This window comes from Apodemus sylvaticus, chromosome 13 (genome assembly GCF_947179515.1).
Source record: "Apodemus sylvaticus chromosome 13, mApoSyl1.1, whole genome shotgun sequence".
In the NCBI taxonomy this organism is placed as follows: domain Eukaryota; kingdom Metazoa; phylum Chordata; class Mammalia; order Rodentia; family Muridae; genus Apodemus; species Apodemus sylvaticus.
In genome coordinates, this window is record NC_067484.1 from 4,806,856 (window position 1) to 4,822,219 (window position 15,364).

Sequence of the window (15,364 nt, forward strand, 5' to 3'; positions counted from 1 at the left end):
AAACAAATAAAAACCAAATACACAAACAAAAATAAAAATTCAGTACAGAGGGGGGGTGACCATGGTGTCACTGTCATTGGCTCATCGGTGCAGAACAGAGAAGGTGTAGTGTTCTTTAAAGTGTTGTCTGATGATGTTGCATTTGGCCAGAGTGTCTCTGGTGGGCTGGCTAGTGGAAGGGGGCATGGGTCCTACATATATCACCAAATCAATTTTCTACTCAACGGAGGGAAAACCAGGGTGGGACACAGACACTCATGAGACTGTGCATAATATACACAGAAGAGGATGAGGGCAGGGGACTCTAGCACAGGACTGAGGGTGCGGCGCTCAATAGAATCTTTGTCTAATGTGCATGAGGTCTTAGGTTCTACCCTCAGCACCACAGAAAAAGAAAAATGCAGCAGCAAAAAACAAAAAAACAAAACAAAAAAACAAAAAAAAAACCCAAAAAAACAAAAAAACAAAAAATAAAAAAACAAAAAAACAAAAACAAAAACAAAAACAAAACAAAACAAAAAAGGTCTCCAGGTCTTAGATTCCAATGTGAGCTTAGAAGTGACCTTTTTTTTTGGGGGGGGGGGGGGGGAGGGACATCTGACTGCCCTTCCATCTGCCTTTTATTGTCTAGTTTCAGAAGTAGCTTGGTGCCGTCCCTAATGGAACAGCTGCTGATCATAGCAAAAGGAGGTTTGATTTGGGGTTGTGGGTCCCCCGACCCCCACCCCCAGGATGGTCCCCTGCCCTCTTATCAGAACAGTGTTTGTCAACTGCGGACAAAGCAGGACAGCTTTCTGATCACAAAAGCTAGGAGTGAAGGAGAACCAGGTAGGGGTAATTTACACGAGACCAACCAGTTCTGCTCATAGGAAGGAATAGATCCCTTCCAGTAATATGGAGATGAGCACGATGTCTTCCCTGGGTTAGCCCTTCCCTACTATTATCTCCCAGTGGATGTGCAAGCATCAGTCAAACATCATCAGAATGATACTTTGTCTCCAAGAGCCATGCTAGTATCAAACTATTCTTACCCACATAGTTCCCCAAGCACAGGGAGTGTCTCTGGCCAAGACATGGCACTTCTGACACTAGGCAGTCATTCAGGGAATTCTTCGCAGCTCTTTTAAATTTGTGTAGCTTTACATGCTAATGTTAGGCTCCAACTCTGAACAGAAAACCAGGAGCTCTGTGGCTGACTTCATCTTTCTGACACCTCTGTGATAGCAATGGTGCAGCGGGTGTATATGGGGTGGAGGCCCAGTGAGGTTTGGACCTGGGTCAGTCCCAGGATATTCAGGGCTTAGAGCATTCATGAAAAAGACCAAGATGCCTCTGGCCCCACCCACTGCAGCCATAGCAACAGGATCTTTTTTTAAAGGTACACAAATAATTTAGAAGATCCCACCAAATACACGAATGACCACGTATCAAGGTACACAATCTCTCTGAATAAATACATAAATAAATAATTAAATACTGCTAACGGTGAGGGAAGAGAGCTCATCACATAAATAATAAATAAATAAAAGTAAATAGATCGAGGGACGGATTAACCCTGGCCTCTAGGAGATATCCTGTAAGCAGTGGGTGACTGGAACAGAGTCGTATGTCCTCACATGTCTTGGGCAGGCCCAAACTTTTGAATCATAGATCATAGCTTTCCACAGGTGGCCCTCTCCATCCGCCCCGGTGAGCCTCAAGATGGTGCTGGTAGAGAGGCTCCTAGCAGCTTGGCAAAGGAATAGAAGTCCCTGTATCCCATGCCACCATCCCAGGAAATCATGGAGGCCAGGAGCCAGGAACATTTAGTATCTGTCTCCCGGGAGATGGTCTGAAGGGCAGGTAGTAAAGGAGACTGCAGAGTACATAGCTTTCTGCCGAGCTGTAGCTCAGGCTCCGGTTCCGACTGCGGCTCCTGGAGCCCAGGCTGAGACTGCGGAAGCTGGAACTGCGGCTGGTCCGCGTCCTGCTCAGGGTCTGGCTATGGCTGCTGTGGCTCCGACTGGGACTCAAGCTCCGGGAGTAACTGCGGCAGGCAGAGCGGTGGCTGCTGCTGGTGCTGCTGCTGCTGCTGCTGTACCAGGAGGAGGCGCTGCTGAGGCTGCTGGAGGAGGAGGGGCTGGGTCGGTAGTAGGGGATGGGGCGTTTGCGGGCACTGGAGAGAGATCAGAGATAGGAAGTGTGAGGTTCAATGAGGCTCAGGGAGCCCCAGTGCTGTTTCAGGGAAAACAATATCCTTCTATCCCCCAGTCTCTTAGTGAGAAAAAGCAAACCAGAAAAACCCCAACAAAACAAACAAAAGCCATCACCCCACCCCTGTAGTTCTGAGACTAGTAAAGGCCTAGCTATTTCCTGCTGTATCCTGCTGGGCAGTGGTGGCATGCCTTTATTCCCAGCACTTGGGAGGCAGAGGCAGGTGGATTTCTGATTTCAAGGTTAGCCTTGTCTACAGAGTGACTTCCAGGACAGCCAGGGCTACACAGAGAAACCCTGTCTCGAAAAACCAAAAACCAGACCAAACCAAACCAAACCAAACCAAACCAAAACAAAACAACCCCCCCCCCCAACCAAAACAAAACCAAAAAAAAATCCTGCTGAAGCTGGAAAAAGGGATAATGTCACTTAAGAAAAAAAAAATCAACAAATCAAATCAGGTTTGGGGCTCAGAGTTCCCAGCTAGCAACAGTGTCTGCCTTGCCACTTTAATTGAAGTTTTTGCTTTGCTATTTTTACTTTTACTAGAACCTTCTATTCCTAGTAGGTTCTGTTTCTAGGCAGGAGAGGCTGGTTTTCCACTTACTGTAGTATATCATTTCTTTTTCAAAACAAGTGCATGGTGTGTGTGTGTGTGTGTGTGTGTGTAAGGGGCGGGAGGTCTGTGAAAAAGAACACACTGATTTTTAAGAAAATGAACTACATCCTTGATCAGTTAGCCAGCGGCATTGGTGACCAGCCTCCAAGATGCCAATGGATGCCCAGATGTTGGGAAGAGAGCACTGTAGGCTGAGCAGGCAACTCCATCTGTCACTCTGGGCCCCCTGTTTTTATTCTGCCTCCTGGTCCTCTCCAGGAAGGATACAGTGTGCTTCCATGATACCTGCTGGTCTCTGGCGTGAGTGGAGATGTCTAGAAAGATATCCCTATCTGGGGGGAGGGGGCAACATCCAGCCAATCCAGCTTTCAAAGCCTGAGAAATTCAATTTCTCTCACAGCCTTTGCCCGCTCTCTGCCAACTGCACTTCTCCTCAGAGACCTTAGCTGTCACAGGTCACACTTCCACCGCTTCCGACCACTGAGTCAATAATGTTAGAACACAGTGTGTCCCAAGTTTAAATTTACAAAGCAAGGTCACCTCTTCCCTTTCATCTCCTCCACATGACACTCTTGGGAGTGATATCTTGTTTTGTGGGCAAGAATCAGCCTAAGGAGAGGAAAAGTCTCTAGCCGCCCCACCCCAGAACCAGGTCTTAACTCAAAAGTTTACTCGCCACAGCACCATTTAAGCAACCTTGGAAATCTCAGGAATATTATGTGCATTCTCTGAACTTAGTTAAAGGTGTGATCACAAATAGTTTAATTTTAACCTGGCATCTGAGTATTCTAGGGTATAGGACAAGGCCAGGTTGTACTACCAGGCAAATGCCCTGCCCTGTGGGAACAAACACCCCCTAGCTACGTACTATTCCTCATTTTGGCCCATTGTCTTCCAGGACAAGCTCGGTCCACATGCTATCCGGGTCCCTGCCTCACTGCTAGCCTAGCTTGATAAGATTCCATACTAGGGAAGGCTTTGAACCAAATATCATCATTTTAGGGGTTGGAAGAGGCATTCTGGACCCCGCGAATCCTTAAGTCCAGTTTCAGGGAGGCAAAAGAAGACTTAGTCAGGCCATCGTCCATATGTATGTGGCAGTGGGGAGAAGTCTGGAAGCAGGTAATGCCCGCTCTTGGGTCTCACCTGGTTATCCTCCTGGCCTCCAGATGGCTTGGGGAGTCTCTTCGGCGCTTCCTCATGGGCGAGTAGGACCATCGCCTCCTGCGTGCCCGTTCTCGGGGCTGTGGTTCCTTCTCACCATACTTTGGGTCTCGTTCCCTGAAGGGGTACAACAGTGGGCGCGGGGAGGGAAGGGGGAGGAGATGTTGCTAGGTAACTAGGGCTGGAGTGGCTTTTCTACAGGTACACGCTGTGTGAGACGCTTAGCTGTGTTCACTGAGGCTAGGCTTTGTCAGGGGCCCCAAACAAGACAGGAAAGGGAAGATGACCCACTCTGGGAAGAATCTGCTTCCATGAGCACCATGGGAAGCAGGTATGGGGTGAGCTGGGCATGAGCCAGAGTAGTGGCCTCTGTGGATGCACACGCGCACATGCGCGCGTGTGCGTGTGCCCCTTAGCAGAGGCACAAATATTAGTGGGTGAGGAGGAACATATCAGAAGGCCCTGGGGTGGGCAAGAGTCGGGGCTGTGAACATGGGGGCAAGAGATTGCAGCAAGTCAAGCAAGGAAATCGAGCACCCGGATGCGAAAGGTTAGTAGAATAAGGGACACATTGAGGCCTTGTTGCCACTCTTGATTGGACAAAAAGGATTGCAAGAATTCCTGTCCCTACTTTTGTAGGGTTAGGGCTTGGGATATTGGTACAGAAAGGCAAGGTCAAAGGAGAAGGCTCAGGAAGGGGAGGGGCGTGATCCGCCCTGGGGGTGGGGTAGGGTGATACCTGCTGGGGCTGTATCAGGAGTAGCTGGGACTTCGACGAGACCTGGAGCTTCTGCCAGGTGGGCTCCGCTTGCCAGACTTGGACGAATAGCTGGGGGAGCGGGAGTAGGACCTGGGGAAGACAGAAGAGCCCCTGAGGAGCCTGCAGCCTGTTAGGGGTGGGACAGCGGCTAAGGCTCTGTGTACCCGGTCCCCAGGTGGCGCTCTTTGTCTTTGCGCAAGTCTCATAAAGGAACCTGTCCCTTTACCAGAGGATGAAATCTCCTCCTTTTTGAGTGATTGATAATAATATGGACAATACCCTGTTATTTAGTGAACGCTTATTGTCCTGGCCACTTTTTGTCTGTATAATCTTGGGTAGGTAATTCCACTACTCTAGGCTTCTGTTTTCTCATCTGCAAAATGGAGTAATAGTATCAACCCTACAAAGTTGGTTGTAAATCTAAATTAGAATAAATCAGTTCTCTGTCTGTCTGTCTGTCTGTCTCTATCTATCTATCTATCTATCTATCTATCTATCTATCTACCTATCTAATTAGCCAATACATTGGAAATATTATGACTGTTATACATTTTATTATGTGCATGCCAGGCATTGAACTCACTTATTATTAATGAACTCATGCATGCATCTCACTTATTATTAACTTCATATTATGGATGGAGAAACAAAGGCAGGGAGAGGTGATGTAATTTGATCAGGGTCACACAGCTAGTCGACACATGAATCCAAGAGTTTCTGGCTGCAAAATGATTTGCCTTGGGCAAATTACAGTAGCCCCTCCTCTCTTGTCCACAGCCTTGCTTCTTCTGTGGCTTCATGAATGGTTTGGAAAAAAATAAAGAAGTGGAAAATTCTAGAAACATGTAATTCACAAGTTTTACATTTCAGATCATTCTGAGGTGTATGGTTAGGAAATAGATTGTTTCCTTGTGCAGAGTATCCACAGTGTGTGGACTACTTGCCTGTTACTAAGTAGCCTTCTTGTGGTCAGATCTACCATCACTGCATTATTTGTGTGCCAGCAATAGCTACTTACTAATGGTTCACAAAAGTGAGCAGAGATGCTAATTACTCCTACATGTCAGAAAGATGCAGGGACATGCTTGCCCTAAGAAGAGAGGATAAGCATCCCCCATTCAGGAAAACAATTGGATGCAGAGGGTATTGAGACCGTGGTAAGAACTGAGGTCTCCAGGCAACTGAATAAGAGCAGAACTCAGGTTAATTTGGCTATGATAACCTTGAATTGAACACATTCCCATCATAGTGCAAGATAGGTACTTAGTTACAAAAGGAGATGGGTAATGCCATTATGGGGGTTGGCACTGATGCAGGAGTTGGCTATAGGCGTCTGTCGGTCCATTGAGAATAAGGACTATATCTCCTGCGGACAGGAGAGAAAGAGCAATTCTTCATGATGCATCTCAGCTACTCATTCTGTGGTCCAAGCTCTACCTCTCTCACAACTGACGTCCCACTCTTAGGAAATATTACGGAGGAAGGAACGACTCATTCCTATCAAGTATGGTGGTGCCCCCACCTCCTGGAAAAGTGTCCTGCAGGTTTGCTCTTTGCACACACACATTGAGGAATCTTACAGAAAAAAAAATGCAAGTGCTGGTTTTGAAATAACCAAGGAAGCAACTGCATTGTGATTATATAGTTGTCGAAGAGGAACAGCCAGCTTGCTGTCTGGGGGTTTCTGTTTAAAGAGGGAAGTTGGGACCAAGGAGGCATGGGGGTTGTATTTGATGGGGTGTTCCAGTTCCTGAGATCTTGTGTCTGACTGTTCCATGACATAGTTATTCCATATAAGGTAACCAAGCAATACCAATGACTGTTGAAATTGGGGGGTAAGAATATAAAACCAGCTGTAGTTCTCTCTCTCTCTCTCTCTCTCTCTCTCTCTCTCTCTCTCTCTCTCTCTCTCTCTCTCTCTCTCTCTCTCTTCCCTTGTCACTACCATGTGTACAAGCAGATAGACTTGCTGGTTGATAAGAGACAACAGAGTGCAGAGACAACTAATCACTGGATGACTTTCAATCCCCAGCCCCCCAGCCAACCCACCATCTGGTCAAAAAACACACGAGGGGAGGGGGCTGACAACTGAGCCAGCCTGCTGAGCCCAGCACAAATCGCTAATCCACAGAGTTACAGCAACTAAGTAAACTCATTTTTATTTGAAGGATGGTGTTGGTTACTTTTTCACACAGCACGAGTTAATTGATGCTTAACTCCTCCTCATGCCAAGGGAAACAATAACAAGGAAAGTTCCTTGTGTTCTAAGGGCTTCTGCCCCTGGGAGGAGCCACGGGGCTGAGCCAAGCATTCTTATTCTTTTTATTGCCACAGAAGGAAGCAGGATCTCAGAGACCTTGGCTTAACCAAGGCTGTCAGTAGTAATGGCTGGAGCAGCTATTCAAAGTCAAGTCCATGGTGTATGTGTGTGTGTGTGTGTGTGTGTGTGTGTCAGGGTTGGGCATCTCTAGTTACCAAAACTCCCTGCTGAAGAAGAAGATACAGTGGATCAAATGTCAAAGACACACCCACCTTTTTTGGAGGAGGTGGACCCGCTCCGCGCGCTCCGAGTGTAACTGGGGGGGAGGCTCTGGGGTTTGGGGACCTGGATGAGGGACTGGAGGATCGAGTGCTGGTGTAGGAGGAGCTACGAGAGCACTCTTTGATAGGGGAGCTCTGGGCTGTGGATGGGACCAAACTAGACTTCACCTCTGCACACTGGAGACATGGAGACTGAAGTCCTCTGCAGGAAGAAACACAGCTGTCATCACCCTGCTTACTCTGCCTTACTCCGACCTAATGCTCCCTCCCCCACATCTGCCCAGGCCACAGTTTCCTCTGTTCCTCTTTCCACCTTCCCTCCTTTCAGTGACTGATGGCCTGCCAGGTGTCTGAATTTAGAAGAGCAGAGGTAGAGAAGCCCTCACAAGTAGATGGATGTTTAGTACAGTTCTGTCTCCCCCAGGTAAGGGAGACATATCATGACCTGGGGCTGATTCAGAGCATCCCAGGCAGCCTTCCTGGGCACAGTGTTAATTAAGTGACATCAAATGTGCGGTGAGAGATACCCCACTCCCTTGCCCTTGTCCAGTCCTTCTGCTTGCATGAATGAGAAAGCCCTGGCTGGGTGCTCCTGGGTTTTTAGCACCTCTCTAACACTTTGTAATCTCCCCAAGATAAAGGAACAGGCCTTGGGGTCAGGGCCTCGAGAAGGGAACTGTAACTGACCAGAGTTAAAGACAGAGTTAGTGAGTTAATCATATCATCAGAGGTGCTTTCTATTTAGGAGCTTTTGTGTTTCAGAAAGTGATACACATTTCAATACAGAAAAGACATGATATGATTACAATAAATGAACCAGTGTGAATATAGTTTTTTTTTTTTTTTTAATCAAGAAAGTGACCCGTGATTAGCTTAAGTTTGGGCAACTTTGATGTAGCCCGTTTTGCAAATGGAGAGATTGAGAGCCCCGCCCCCCCAAACAGATAGAAGCTTGTTCATAATCAGACAAGGGGTAGGGGGCTTTGCCTTACAGTCTCTCTTGTCTAGGGATTTACTGGACTCCTTCCAAGGTCCTTACTCGGGCATGTTCATTTCAAGATGCACAAGAGTCAACTTCAGATTGCATTGATAGAGCTTTCTAGATTCGTGACGACCTCTGTTCACCTCTTGTCTTGGCTCTTGACCCTAACAGACTGTTCCCTCCTAAGCAAAATGTCCTCTTCTGTCCTTTATCTCCAGACCTTAGGACAGTGTTGTCACTGTCCTTGTCACCTAGCCATTCCTCTACACGTGATTCTGGTTTGACCTGACCGTGTCTTCTCTGAAAAGCCTTTTAGGACATTCTCTCTACTGCCAGTCTGGGTTGAGGGTCCCCTTTGTGTTGCCATGGTTACTCCTGCCTAGACCTCGTCCCATTTCTATACGACTCCTCTGGTCAGTCATATAATTCCACGTGCCTTTTGCTCTGGATATTGAGCTCTTTGGAGAAGGACGTGTGCCCCTCTGTGATACCCTCCACACACAGCTTGTCAAGTGTCACCTTAAAGTCATCCTCTATGTCTTGGATTCGTCACAATCATCATTTTGTTTAATCCTCCCAAGAGCTGCAGAGCTGGCCCTCCTTTTATGGCTGATTTACTGAGGTGGCTCCGAAGGACTGGTGACTTGCTCAAGGTCACTCACAGTTCCAAACTTGGATCTGTCTGGCGGCACAGCCACACGCCCGTCACCACTACAATCCCTTTGCCTCTGTGTCTGTGCTGCCCTTGGTTTCCGCTCTTATCTCTTCCACTTAGCCCATATTTATTGAGCCCTTTGCCCAGAGCTGGCAGGGCATAAATACCCATAATTTCACCATCATTTACATTCTGCCGTGAAAGGCTGCTTCTAAATTATTTAATTGGGCTGTCCATGTATATCAAAATTAAGCAGGTAACGGCTATATATCTCTTGGACTTGGAATCTAGTTTTAAAGAGAGGGGTCTGCATTTGAATGCCGCTACTGTTGCTTATTAACTAAATTTAAGTCTGCGGGTCTGTGCCTCAATTTCACTACCACTTCACAGAAAGGTTTTAATAGTGATATAGACATAAAGTTGTGGAGACACTAACAGGACCTGAGGAAGGCTGTTCATGGGAAGCATTTTTAACAGTGTCTAGCATGTTATCCAGCTCAAAAAAATGTTAATGGCTGTACTGGCTGGTTTTGTGTGCCAACTTGACACAGGCTAGAGTTATCACAGAGAAAGGAACTTCAGTTGGGGAAGCACCTCCATGAGATCTAGCTGTAAGGCATTTTCTCAATTAGTGATCAAGGGGGGGGAGGGCCCCTTGTGGGTGGTGCCATCCCTGGGCTGGTAGTCTTGGGTTCTGTAACAAACTAAGCTGAGCAAGCCAGGGGAAGCAAGCCAGTAAGGAACATCCCTCCATGGTCTCTGCACCAGCTCCTGTTGCCTGACCTGCTTGAGTTCTAGTCCTGACTTCCTTTGGTGATGAACAGCAATGTGGAAGTGTAAGTTGAATAAACCCTTTGCTCCCCTACTTGTTTCATGGTCATGATGTTTGTACAGGAATAGAAACCCAGACTAATCAATGGCTTTTAAATTAATCAATACTAATATCATTGTTATTGCTATTACCGCTTAAGTAGCATGTGGCCAACATTTAGAAGACTTGAATCCCTTAGAACAAAGGTGGACTTGGAGCCCCAGCTGAAGGAGAGCCCCAGTGCTTCTCTGGGTAGAGTATGCTAGCAGACTTTCCCCACATGGGTATCTGCCTAGTAAATTATAAACCTGGGACAGGGGCCTGCCATTTTTACCAAGCCCAGTGCTGCCATAAGGGTGTGCCTGGTAAGAAGTTGAGGCGTTGGCAACTGAACGGATGGTGCGGACTACACAATTACTCCTGTGAGAGCACATGGAGTCCTTAATGCTATGATTCACTTATTTTTTCCAGACTCTCTTCATGTGCCTGGGCATGTGTGCAACATGTGCACACGTGTATAATATGTGCACACGTGTGCATGGATATGGGTGTGTGTGCGTGCGTGCACACACGTGTATGCTAACTGATGCCAGGGATCATTCTCCATACTCCCCTCTTCTCTGAGGTAGGGTCTCTCGGTTAACTCCAGAGCTGGCTGACAGGACTCTGCTCACTAGGCTGCTTGCCCCAGGAAACCCTGGGCTCTGCCCCCTGAGGATACAAGACAGGCCTTCGAGCCCACCTGGCATTTACATCTGCTTGCTTGGCGAGCATTTTAATCATCGAACTATTGCCCCAGGTGCCATTTGCTGTGATTGCTTGGGCGACAGAGCAGTTGGTGAAGAAGGGATGGCCCTGCCGTTGGCTTCTGAACAAACACGAAGCTGCCTTTTCTGAAGGAAAAACACAGGCAGCAAGCACAGCACCCAACAAAAAGGCCCGAACTTCACAGTGGCAGGAGGTGTGTTGTCGTGAATAAACTACGTTGGAGCATGTTAAAATTCAGCCTTGCTTCCAGGGGCTCATCCCCTGTACCCAACATCCCTCCCCAAAGGGGTCCACGTGTTAGGACTGAGGAGCCAGCATCTTACATCAGCATCCAAAGCCCACCCCGGCCCTTGGAGTTATACATCCTATGACTTAGGGTGAATCCCTGAACGGTAACTCATCATGACTATGTCATGTGTTATAGTTTCATGGCCCTAAAAATGTCATGTTCTAACAGTCATCTCCCACCCCCCAACCATGCACAACAATATTTCATATGAAAATTCAATATTTTCCACAATTTCTCATAACTGGAGTTGCATGCCTGTGTGCGTGTGTGCGTGCGTGTGTGCGTGTGTGCATGCACGTGCACCCATGTTTAAATGTTTCTTTTGTATACAATGTTAACATGTTCTTCTTCTTCTTCTTTTTTTTTTTTTAGAGCCAAATAATATTCCAGAGTCCGAGGGGTTGGAGAGATGGTTTAGTATTTGAGGGCACTGACTGCTCTTCTGGAGGACTGGAGTTCAATTCTCAGCACTCACAGAACAGTTCACAACTGTCTGTGACTCCAGTTCCAGGGGATTTGATACCCTCTCCCAGATACATGTAGGCAAAAAACACTGATGCATATAAAATAAAAATAAATCAATTATTAAAAAAGAATTAAAACATATTCTAGAGCCTGGATATACCCCAGCTTATTCACAAAGGACTTGTTTGCCTCTAACTTTTAGAAATATGAATATAACTATTATAATCATATATATATATATGCAAGGGCTTTTTGGTGTGAATATGTTTTTAATTTATTCTGGTCAGTATTATGGTATGTTTTTAACTGACAGTGTCTCAAATTTCACATAACTGGAGTGGCACGCCTGTGTGAGTGTGTGTGTGTGTGTGTGTGTGTGTGTGTGTATACAGGTGCACGTTTGTGCTATATACATATCACATACATGAATAGAATGTCCTGTCTCCTGCAAATAAAGGAAAGAAAAGGGCACCATACTAAGACAGCGAAATGTTGCCGCTAAGACCTGCCCACCCCAAATACACTGACCTTGACTCACTGCTCCTGCAGGTAGGAGAGCCTCCTTGTTCTGTGGGGAGGAGGTGGTGAAGGAGTTCCCTGAATCGGAGGTGTTGCCACTGTTGAGGTCCCGACTCTTGCTCAGATCCCCACCGGGACTCCCTTTCTCCTGGCCCGAGACCTAGCCGAGCTGGTTTTCATGGAGGGCGGCGAGGACGTGTCCTTGCCCGAGTCAGTCGTACTCCTATGAGCGCCCTCGGGAGGCGGCGAGCGGGCTGGCCGATTTGCTAAAGAAGTCAGCCGTGGACCCCGACCCAGAGATCTGAAAGCAAAAAGACCCGTCGGACACTCCTGAGCTCCCGGGCTGTGTGTCAGTAACCTAGAATGTTAACCATCATGAGTCATGAGTCACTGTATCGAAAGCAAAGAGAGAGGGGAGAGGAGAGACGCCAAAAAACAAAAGCACAAATTCCTGAAAGAATTCCACAGAAATAGGAGATCTCTAATCTTTTTGTTTTGTTTTGATTTTTTTTTAAACCCCCTGCTAGAAGAACTGGAAGATTTAGGAGCCATGCAGGGAAACGGCATGCGATTCAGAGTAAATGAAAGAAAAAAAGGAAATTATACAAAAATGTAGTCTTCATTAAACTCAAACAAAAGAGACAAATTAATAGAAAGGGGAGGGCTGTAGACACCCTTAACCTCAAACAATAAAGAAAGGGGAACGGGGAAGAAAAAGAAGGGGTTACAGGCCTCAAAAATTATAGCTTGGAAATTAAAAAATGCAAAAGGCCAAGGTTTATATTTTAACCAGAACCCTCAGCTAACACTCTCTCTCTCTCTCTCTCTCTCTCTCTCTCTCTCTCTCTCTCTCTCTGTCTCTTAAAAGTTGGCTGAATAAAATCCTGAAGAAATGTCACATGGGTCAAAGAAATAAAGATGAGGTCTCTTTCTTTCTTTCTTTCTTTCTTTCTTTCTTCTTTCTTTCTCTTTCTTTCCCTCGTTCTTTCTTTAAAAAAAAAGTCACGGTCACAAGCTGACAGTTCGGCAGTTTCCAACTAAAGGAGTCAAGAGGGAGGGGCAAAATAAATGTAAAGTCCTTATGGTCTGACAAAAAAACCAAACAAACCAAAAATAATAACAATAATAACCATTAAAAAAAAGAAAAGTCTCTACAGGCATTTGTGCGCCTCCTTCTCCCTCGTAGGAGGCAGCTAAGCACCCTCAGTGGCTTCTAATGAAGTCTCTCGTGTCTTCTTCGCGGATTACATCCACTCACCAAGCAAGGACTCCTCCTTTAGTAGGAAAGGTGTAAGAGAAAGGAAAGAGCGGGCAACGTGAGTCCATCCTCAGAGTCGTAAATGACAAGAAAAAACACACACCTTCCTGCACAACGTCAACCTTCACCCTCACCTCCAGCTTTGGGGCACTCAGTGCTTTGAGCAAGTGGATAGCTATACCTCGCCACTCCCTTCCTGCCCAGGTTAGATGGGGAAACCTTCGCTGCTTGGGTTCCGGAAGCTACTATAGAGACCTGCCCGTTATTTCTAGAGGACACCGGAAGGGAACTCAATCGTGATGGGGGATTTAGGGGTCGCTCGCTCCGAAGAGAGGCCTCGGAGTCCTGCTTGGGGCCTGGCCTAGGAAGACCGAGGCTTTAGGAGGCTGTGAGCAGTGAGCCCTTGGGAAGGGAATTCTATGCCGAGAATTTGTTTTTCTTCAACATTCAGGTTAGGCTGTGGCTGAGAGGACACGGTGGGTTTGCTTCTGGCTCCTGGCCGTTTAGTTGCTATGGGCAAGATGTATCCTTGGACTTGACTTTGCTAGTAATATATCTCTATGAGGAGAGAAATGTGTGGGCACTCCCTGGAAACCTCTCTCGGGCTCCTGGGATTCCAGAATTCTCTGTTTAAATGGCTCCCGAGCCTCCTTCTGAGGTTATGTCTCCTCCACAGTTCTGTCTTCCCAGAAGTTACTGTGCCTCAGGTGGATCAATCTGGGGCCAGAATCTGCATGATAATGCTAAGGTGTCCAAGTGCCCTTCTGGGGCCAGTCACACGGTTAGATAGTGACAAGATGGGAAGCCTGTGACCTTGGGATCAGATTCTCTCTCACTGCCATTCTAGTGCAGAGAGACCCTGAGACTCTGCATCCAAAGGTGACTTTCGTATCACCTTGAAGACATATTTGCTAACATACTTATTAGGGCATTGTTACTTTATTTATGAGCATTTAGACATCTTGACTAGTATAGATGTCCTATTGTCTGGCCCTGGGCCTTATGTAGTATTTTCCTATTTTAAAAATAGAAATTTACTTTCCCCCAACTTTATCCCTTGTTTCGAAGACCTGCTAGAGAAGGGCCACCTGAGCTTTCCTAAGAAACCATTTCTGCCTTCAGGGGAGATGTGCATACCTGGAACTGATAATCAAAGCGAGAACCCCAACAGTTTGAAATACTAGGTCCTGGGGCTAGGAGGTAGGACTTTCTTTACTGTTCCTCCCAGAAGGCTTTGCGGATGAGCAAGGTAATAGTCTAGCCTTAGTAAATCCTATAGGTACAGTGCAGCCCTGCCTTAAACACATCATATTCACCTGGCTAGTTTTGCCTTGAAGGTGAGACCTCAAAATCAGGTGGCCAGGTAGAATTTTCTGAAGCGAGACCTCTTTTTAATAGAATATACAGGCTCTGTTCCCATTCAGCTTCTGGTAGATCGGATGTCACTTCTTTCCCACCTCTGATGTCCAATGGTTCCACGACCTCTATCACCTCTACCGCGAATGGAAAACCACCATGACGGGGAGCCAGATCTGAGCTTTCTGGCTGGGGTTTGATTCAGGGAGAGGATCAAGGCATTTTTTTTAACCTGAAGTGAATGGTGTGGTTACTAGCATATCAGAAAGGAAGTCAATCTTGGAGGGAACCAGGCTGGCAGAGTTCAACGGCGGTACCTGGGAGTTCAGTGCTGTCTGGTATCTTTTGGCTTGCTCCCTGTGCGCATCTAGACCATTTTTTCCCTCTTTCAGGAACTTTCTCATGGTATCAACTACAATCTAGAAGTGTTTTATTTTCCTGATGTGCTATGGTTCTCTGTGAGGTAAGATGTTGAGCACGTAAGTCTCTCTAGGCTGGTGCATGGATGGAGAAGGGACCTTGCCTTCTGCGCATGCTCAGCCCCACAACCCGAGCCCACAGGGATGTTTGTAGAGTCTCTCTCCCTGACCATAACGTAATGCACATATGGCTTTTGTGTTTGACCTGACAGCATTACATAGACTAATGCTTTTCATCACCAGGAAGCAGAGATGAGTGCTTTCATTGGGCAAGAGCGCCAGGATACACAGGCCCCTCCCACTTGTCGAACAGTCCCATTCCTTTGGTTGACATGAATTACAGCATTCTTTACAGATCTCCTTCACCTACTTCATAAACCAACCCAAAAAAAGTAAATTAAAGATCCTTTAAATCTTTGGTTAATAACTTCTGCATTCCTTACTGCATGTATATCACAGACCTTGTTGTATACACTCTCAAGGCATTGCATAGTTTCTTTGAGATCACAACTGCAAAGCATTAGTAGGAGCTGTCATCTGAGTTGAGGTATGATAGACATGTTTC

General features: G+C 46.7%; 1 pseudogene; it reads right to left on the reverse strand.

Moving 5' to 3' along the window:
- Nucleotides 1–1,779: 1,779 nt before the first annotated feature.
- Nucleotides 1,780–14,784, reverse strand: LOC127664140 (serine/arginine repetitive matrix protein 4-like; annotated as a pseudogene).
- Nucleotides 14,785–15,364: the final 580 nt, after the last annotated feature.